The sequence below is a fragment of the Gossypium hirsutum genome, chromosome A05 (genome assembly GCF_007990345.1).
Source record: "Gossypium hirsutum isolate 1008001.06 chromosome A05, Gossypium_hirsutum_v2.1, whole genome shotgun sequence".
NCBI classification, from domain to species: Eukaryota; Viridiplantae; Streptophyta; class Magnoliopsida; order Malvales; family Malvaceae; genus Gossypium; species Gossypium hirsutum.
This window is the reverse complement of record NC_053428.1, coordinates 25,110,757-25,119,652: the sequence shown is the minus strand read 5'-3', so window position 1 is coordinate 25,119,652 and position 8,896 is coordinate 25,110,757. Positions and strand designations below refer to the sequence as shown.

General features: G+C 28.3%; 1 long non-coding RNA gene across 1 annotated transcript; it reads left to right on the top strand.

The window, feature by feature from the left end:
• Positions 1 to 5,237: 5,237 nt before the first annotated feature.
• Positions 5,238 to 6,302, top strand: LOC107957716 (uncharacterized). Its single transcript, XR_001700522.2, has 2 exons — positions 5,238 to 5,392; positions 5,731 to 6,302. It is a non-coding gene; the product is annotated as an uncharacterized lncRNA (long non-coding RNA).
• Positions 6,303 to 8,896: the final 2,594 nt, after the last annotated feature.

Below are 8,896 nucleotides of genomic sequence, written 5' to 3'. Positions count from 1 at the left end.
ACAATAGACAAAACTGTTACTTACCGAACACTTGCATCCAACGATGAATAACCGAATCAATTAGAAAAAAAAAAGAAAGAAACGGAAGGGGAAAAACTAATGGAAATTTCGGCAGCAGCTAGGGGAAAGAATCGGCAGAGAAGAGAAAAAAGAAGAAGAAAAAATCAGAAAAAGTTTGGGAAATTGGAGAGAAAATCGAAACTCTATTTTTTTTTGCAACAAAAAGATAATCAGATTATTTTCTGATAACCTCTTCCCAATTATCTCCTAAAATCACTCCATATTAACCCACTAAAACACAACTAATCAAAATTTTTCCCCAACACAATTCTTAGACGAAATTGGAGCAAAAATACTATCTTCACGCCATCACAAAGAATTGAACACAAGACCTCCAACACTCCACTTAACCACCAAATCAGCAAGCCCATTTTGATATAACCTTACCAACAATTAAACTTAAGTCCTTCGCACAAGGTTAAGGCTTTATTTATAAAAATGCCAAAATTTGCCCAAGTAGGGCTTGAACTTAGGACCTCTTACACACACCCAAAACACTTAACCACTGATGCAGACACACTTGTGTGTCACACATACACAAAATCAAAAATTAAAATTTTAGGGCGTTACATAATTGATAATTTATGTTATCTACCCATTTTATGCAAATTACTTATTATATATGCACTTCTTATTACATGAGTAATGTTCTGTTGTGTGAGTTACTATTTTGTGTAGATTGCAATAATATGTGAATCGTTATTGTTTGTCACCTTTTAACCTAATTGATATGTTTATTTGTAGTATGTTTGAGCACTTACTGAGCTTTCATAAGCTCACCCACTCTTTTAATATTTCAATGACTTATCTTGTGAATAGGTGTAGGAGTGAGTCATCCAAGTGATCCAAATCGAGGTTATACCTGGGTATGTCGTTGTGTTCTCAAACCCAGTAAGGAAGGCAATGTGGAACCAAGTTATGGGATTTAGTATTAGACTTATAATTTTCATGTTGTAATTGAACACTACAGACTACTTAATTGTTTGGTTTAAAACTTTTATCATTACGTTAGATAGATGATTGAATGATGGATTATGATTGTTTGACAATTGGTTTTAATAACTATTCGACTAACTGTTCAACTAACTTGTAAGTGCAGGTTGAAGAGTCGCTCGACATCAAGGTAAGCGTTAGATGTTTTATGTGTGATTTTGATATAAACATGTGCTTGGTATGCATGAGATGTAACACAGAATTTGTTTAAGTCATGTAAATTGTTAAATGTCTGCTAACTAATTAATTAATAATGTTATGAGGTTGTGCGAGATGCTTTAATAAAATTTCCAAAATAAGACTTACACGTTAAATCTTACAATACTAATGTTAAACTTTGTGAATTGGAGTTTTTTCCCAACATATTACTATATATTATGTTTTAAATCTAACTATATGTTTTTAAACTAAATGGTTTTTCAAGTCCCTACAAATATAGCCTTTTTAAAAATACCCTACTGCATGTTTGTATGTTTAACTAAAGTTTTTGAGGTAATTGTCTGTTAAATATTAAATTGTGAATTAGTTTTATTATAGATTGTTGATAAGAGTAGCACAACGGAAGCATGGTATTATGTTTTTATTAAATATTCCATGATTAATTTTGTGGTGTAATTGGTCGGTTGGTGTGTTTTATGGTGGTTTAAATGGAGAGTCATTTTGGTGGCTAATGTGACATTTGAAATTCGGGTCGGACCGCCCAACCGAGTTTGGGCACCACAACAATTGTAGCACTTAGTGTTGTTTGATAAACTGAAAAATTAGGTGCTAAAAAAGTAAATGTTAAAAAATTAAGTATTGAAAAATTAAGTACTAAACTTAAGTTATAAAATTTGTTTGTGGTAAGTGTTAAAAGTAATATATTTTATCCTCATTCTTAGTGTAATTTTGGATGATTATGTGGCATTAACTGTGAAATATATACTCCTAATCATTTATATTCATGTTTTGATGCTTAATAGGGTACTTGGAAGCAATCAGAGTGAAAAACTGTGGAAATTAAAACATTGGAGCATTTCAGAAGTTGTACACATGCAGCAGATTCTCACACAGGCAATCTACACAGTCGTGTCAGGGTGTGTTGATCTCAAGAATTGTGTGTGCTAACAGCTGAAAGTTACAATTTTAAGAGTTTTTAGCACTTTAAAAGAATATAAATAAGGAATTAAAATGGAAAAGAAGCAGCCACCAAAAGAAAGCATAAAATTACCTTGAGAACACCATTGAAGCCAATTTTCAAGCAATTTTCCACCAAGATTCTAGAGTTAAAGTTGATTTCCAAGGGAGTTATCATGGATTTCTTTTATTTTAGTGGTTATATTGTATTTTTGGTGTTTACTCTTGCCATTATGATCCATCTCTTAATACTTAGGGGAGATAAACCCTAGGATGAATTCTAGTGTTTGATTTCTATTTTTTTGTAATAAAACTTTAGTCTCCTCATTTTCAATTATGAATGCTTTATTATTCTTGGGTTAGCAATTATAGAGTGTTAATTCATATTTGATATACATAAGTCTAAGGTTGAATAGACCTTTTTGGTGATTAAATCTTGTATAATTGAATGGAGTTGCACGTAATCCTAGAAATAAGACAAGATAAATCGGTCGAATTAGAGTCAAATCTAATAGAGGATCCATAAAATGAATTAATGCAATAATAGATATTTTAATTTAAAATAAAATTCAATTAATCAACGTAGAATTAGTTGCTCTTATGCTTGAAAGAGATATTAGTATAAATTAAAGATATTCTACAGATCAAAGAGCTCAGAAAATAAAATGCATAAATTTTATTAAGAATTATAGATGAAATCTAGGTGGAGTCTTACCTAGCTATTGCTTTGTTACTTGGTTAATACCTAATTGTTTTTGTATTTCATTTTTTGGTGCATTAATTAGTTAATTTATCTAGTTTGATTTAATTTTAATCAATCATTTGAATTTTTAGGTTAAATAATAAAAATGTGATAATTACTAGTAATTGTAATCCTGAGGGAACGATATATGTCCTCATCATAGCTATACTATTAGTATTAATTGATAAGTGCACTTGCCTAAGTCAATTTATTAATTAGTTTAGTGGAGATCAGTTTGATATATTACTTAAAAATAATTACTGAATATAATTATATTGTTTGATAAATATAAATTTTAAATTGTAAAAAAAATATTTTGCATTTTATCCTTATTTTTTAAACATTTCATTTTATTCTAAACAAAAATTAAAATTTTAAATGCAAAATTTCTATAGGATAATATAAAATTAAAATAAAGAAAGTAAAATTGAAATAATTGAATACATTCTCCGTAAAGTGATAAATGGTTGTTATCTACTTATTATTTTTGACACTTTTTTTTAAAAAAATTTCTACCTGTAGCGATGTAAAAATGTTGCTTTTCGGTCGCTAATGGAGATGACTTATTGGAAATTTGAAAATTTATTAAAAATGGGGAGTCGCCACCGATCTTTTTTTAGGTGTGATCGGACACCTAATAAATCATCTTCTTTTTTTTGAAAGAAGATTGATTCTTGAACAAAAATGAAGGCAGAGTTTAGGTCTATCTTAAAAGCCAGAGAAAAAATAGGGTTCGGGAGTCGGTTACGCGCGAGGAAGGTATTAGCACCCTCGCGACGCCCAAAATTGGTATATTGTTAAACACATGTTGTCTTGATTTTCAAAAATACGAGTTCAATGTAACATTTAAACGTAATCCGATTGAAAGAAACGAGAAATCTTATATTTTGGTTTTTTAGAAGGACGTCCCGTTTTTAACACGAGCCGACGAATTTCACCCAACATAACAATGAAATCGATGCCTTAATGTTAAAATCGGCACGTTGCCTCGTTTATTAGAAAATGTTTTTTTTAAATAATAATGATAAAAAAATTGATGATATTATTGTATCAAAAATTCATAAATAAGTAAATGATGCTAGTAATGATATGATTAATGAAAAAGTATTGAAATAAAATATTAGGATATTAGAACAATAATATTTAAAATAAAAAAGGAAAGTAGCAAAAAATAATGTACATAATAATAAATAATAAATAAAAAATATATATATTTACAACAATAATATGATAATAAGTATATAAAAATGTCTACATGTATGTATATGTAAATAATAATAACATTAAAAATAAATAATAGTAGTGAAAATAATAAGTATAATATGATAATGAAAGTATTTATAGAACATATGTACAAATATAATATTGAAAATATATAAACATAAGATAAAGTTAAAAAATGTATACATAGTAATGTTTAAATATACGTAATATATACATATATTAGAAGTAAAAAAGAGCTGTTAATACACTACATAAATTCTTACATATATATATACACATATAAATATTAAGGGATAATTAATACTAATAATAATAATAGTAAAATACTAATAATAATAATGATAATAATAATAGTAGAAAATAAAATAATAATAATAATAATAATAATATTAATAGTGGTAAATATAATAATAGAATACGAAAGGTAAATATGATGTAATAATATTAAAAAGAAATAAATAATGCTGATCAGTATATCGAAAATAATAAATATAATAGTAGATATCATGGCAAAAATATGATATCAACAATAATACTAGTATAATATAATAACAATAATATAAAATAACAATAGTAATAATAATACTAATATGATAAAGATAATATAATTAAGTGCTAAAAATATCTATATATATAGTAGAAAATAATAGCCAGTATAATAATAATATATATAATATTTACCAATATTTAAAATTAAATAAAGTAGCAAAAATAATATAAAACTCAAACAAAAAGGATTAAAATCGAAGTGAAAACGAAGTTTTGGGGCAAAATAAAAGTAAAAAAAAGGAAGAAGGGCCCATTTGCATTCGCGCTGAAAATATTAGGGGTTGAATGAGAAAATTCCCCAGGCATATAAAACGCACAGCATTGAACGGGGTTAAGTTACGAAACGCTATAAACTTTAGGGCCAATTTATAAATAAATATGAACTAAATTGTAAAACTCTTAAAAATCGGAAGGGTCATTCGCGAAATTAGACCCTTCCGCAAAAACACGCGGATCCTAGTCCCAATGGGTCGGGTAATTGGGCTACCCCAAAACGACGCCGTTTTGGGCGCGTTTGGGGGTCTTTTAAAACGGCGCCGTTTTCTTTGTTTATAAAATCAAAAAAAAAAATTTGCTTTTATTAGTTACACTATTTTTAAAAAAAAAAAAGAAAGGAGAATGCTCATTTTTCTCTCTGGGCAAACCTAGAACTCGGCCAGGATGGCCACCGCACACCACCACCGGCGCCGTCGCCGGCCACCGCGAAAGGTAAAAATTTTCTCTTTTTTTTAAAAAAATATGTATATATGTATAACTAGAGAGCAAAAAGAGGAAAAAAAAAGAAAATAAATCCGGTTGAAAAACTAAAAAAATCACCTTGAGTTTCTAACTTTTTTCGGTATTTTGATATTTTAGTTTGGTTTGTTCTTCTGTTTTTGATGTTGTGAAGATCTCTGCCTTTTTGTTTTCAATGTCTAGGTTTATTTCAATAGAAAGAAAAAAGAAAAACCCCCCTCTTTAGTTTCGGTTTTGGCTTTTTAAAGCCAAGTTACAAACTGTTTTTTTTTCTTTCTCTCTTTCTTGCTTGTTTGCTTTGTCTTTGCAAGGTATGGCCGGTAGAGCAGGTGGCGGTGGGTGGTGGCAGAGGCATCAGAGGAGTTGGTGGTGGCGGCTTGACTTAGGAAGATTAGGGTTTCTTTCTTTTTTGTTTTGTTTTTTCTGATGTTGGGCTAGGTCTAGGTTTAGTTGGGTGTTGGGCTAGGTTTAGTTATAATATATTTGGGCTGACGGGTTGGGGTTTTGGTTTGTAAGGGTTTGAGTTTAATTTTTTTGGGGTTATTTGGGTTATTGGTTTAATTTTGGTGGGTTAGTAGGGCTAAATTGGGCTTCTAACACTACCAGATTGCTTTGATTTTGGATTATCAAACACGAGTGAAAAATTAAATCATTGAAAAAAATTAATTTTCAATGAATTTAATTTTTTCAGTAGTTAATCAAACAAGGCCTAATAATGAAAACATAATTAATAAAATAATTAGAATTATTATAATTATTTTATCTATACTATTATTTAAGCTTATAATTGAGTTGGTGTCATGAGTTAACTGAGCACCAACTTGGTTATGGAAATTATAGAAATGCCCTTTCACAATAAAATAAGTTATATTATTCAAGAGTATTTTAGTCTTTTTATTTTAAAAACCAATAAAAATGAAACTGGTGAGATTTGAATCCACCTCAATAAATTATATTAGTAAAAATTTTAATTTACCACTCAACTAAAGCATTAATTTGACGTTTTTATACATTTTAATTTTATTACACACTTTATCACCTCCGTCAATTGTATATTTATATTTACTATTATTTAATCTCTTGATTGAGTTGGTGTCATGAGTTAACCAGGTACCAACTCAGTTATGAGAAATATAGAAATACCTATTCGTAATAAAAGATAAGTTATATTATTCGAGGGTATTTTAATTCTTTTATTTTAAAAAATCAATAAAAATATGAAACTAGTGAGATTTAAACCCACATTCAATCAATTACATTAGCAAAACATTTACTTTATCATTCCGCTAATGCTTCAAGTTGATATTTTTGTAAATTTTAATTTTATTATACATTTTATTATTTTCATCAATTGTATATCTATACTTACAATTATTTAAGCTCTTAAATGATTTGGTGCCTGGTTAAAAGTAAATTACGGAAATGCTATTCTATAATAAAAATAAATTATATTATTCAAGGATACTTTAGTTTTTTTATTTTTAAAAACCAATAAAATTATGAAAATGATAGGATTTAAACCCACCTCAATTGCATTATTAAAACTTTTAATTTACCACTCAACTAATGCTTTATTAATTGATATTTAAAATAATAAAAACTAAATAAATAAAACAACTCTGCTTGTGAAATTAAAATAAATTGACTATCATTGTATCAAATAATTACCCACGTATATAAGTTTATATATGTGGGTAATTATTTGATACATAACTTATGGAGTTTTTAGACTCCACTAACATGGTTGAAAATATGGCAAGTGTCCCATCTAATTATATAATTAAAATTTTTTATTGTTTACTGTATTCCATAAGATACTTGTTATACCTTCAACCCGATTGTGGAACCTAAAAAACTCCACAAGCTGTGTATGGAATGATTTTCCACTTAATATACCATGTATCATGTTTTGACACTTTTCTCTAATATGGTACTTAGATTTTTTTGGCTCAATGTGATACATATATTTGAAAAAAGTTATGTATTTTGGTAGCCAAAGATAATAATGTTATTTTTTTAATGTTTAATTTGAGTTTCAGGGTTAATTTGATATAAGTTAATTGTTAATATTATTAGGGTTTGAAGTTTAATAATTTTGTTAATAGAATAAACTTAGTGTTAATTGTGAATTTATTTAATTTGTTAAATATAAATTAATGGTTGATATTCTTTTTTCGAGTTTTGGTATTGATTCGATAAAAATAAATTCCTATTATTATTAATTAATTATGAACTTTTATCTAAATAATTCTGAAACTCGAATTTAAACACTAAAAATTTGATATTATTACTTTCGGATATTAAAAAAATATATTTTTATTAATTACATGTAAGATATTGAAAATAATTGTAAAAATGGAGTAACCATATATGTATAACACTCATAAACTATATACCCTATTCTTTTCCACAATGTTGCTAAATTTATCATTGGGTCTTCGGCTTCTTACTCTTTGCCTTTCGGAGGACATCTTTGGGTTTCAATTGATGGCTACTTGACGAGACTCTGCTACTTAATATTGGGCCTTGATTGGATTTATGCGCTCTTTGGGTCTAAATATGAACCATGCGAACACCAAGCTTTCATATGCTCGATTGTCTACTAAAGCCACCAACAAGTGAATGTAAATAGAACAACTTTCACTCCGCACCAACATTAAACATTACCACCTTTATGTTACACTTTTTTTTTCCCAATAAAACATCATTTGAAGAAAATCTCAACCTATCAACTCAAAACGTAAATGCAACGGCAATGTCCGTATAAGAAACTCCCATCCATTTCATACAAACTACCAAAATTTTGCACAAAAATATGAATAAAAAACTTACCAAGTCCTTGCATTTTGTTATACTTGCATATTTCACCAACTGCCTGTCCTCAAATTAATCACTCGGTTAAGGAAGATTTGCCTGCACAAAAACTGTAAAATTAATCACTCACTTAATTAAGAGTTCCCATGTTAAGCTATCATAAGGTCATATTAAGATTCCCTTAAAAATTATTCCATCACATTTAGTAAAATTCCACCGCTCTACCATTAGTTATATAATTAGAGTTGGATCATATCCAATCACATTCAAATAAAGCACTCCTTACATCTACCATAGTAGGGTACTTGTTGTGAAGGGTCGATGGCCCCTCATTTATATCCTCCCTCCAAAAAGGCTAAGCCTCTTTACTTCTATCAAAGCAAAAATACATTTTTAGAGAAATAGTTTGAATATCCAAATGCAACTTTATTATTTTATTAATTTAAAACTTGTACAAAAATTAAAAAAAGAAAGTTACACAAGTCTTAAAGTTCAATTTTAGGCCCATGGACATGATGGGCTTGGTTTCCCTCAAGGCCGAGTTGCAAGATTCAAATCTAAGTAATTGAAGTCAAAACTTAACTTATTCGTTCAAGACTCTATCACAAAAAAAATTTCGAGAAGAAATTTTGAAGACCCAAGACGATGGACTTTAGAGTTCAA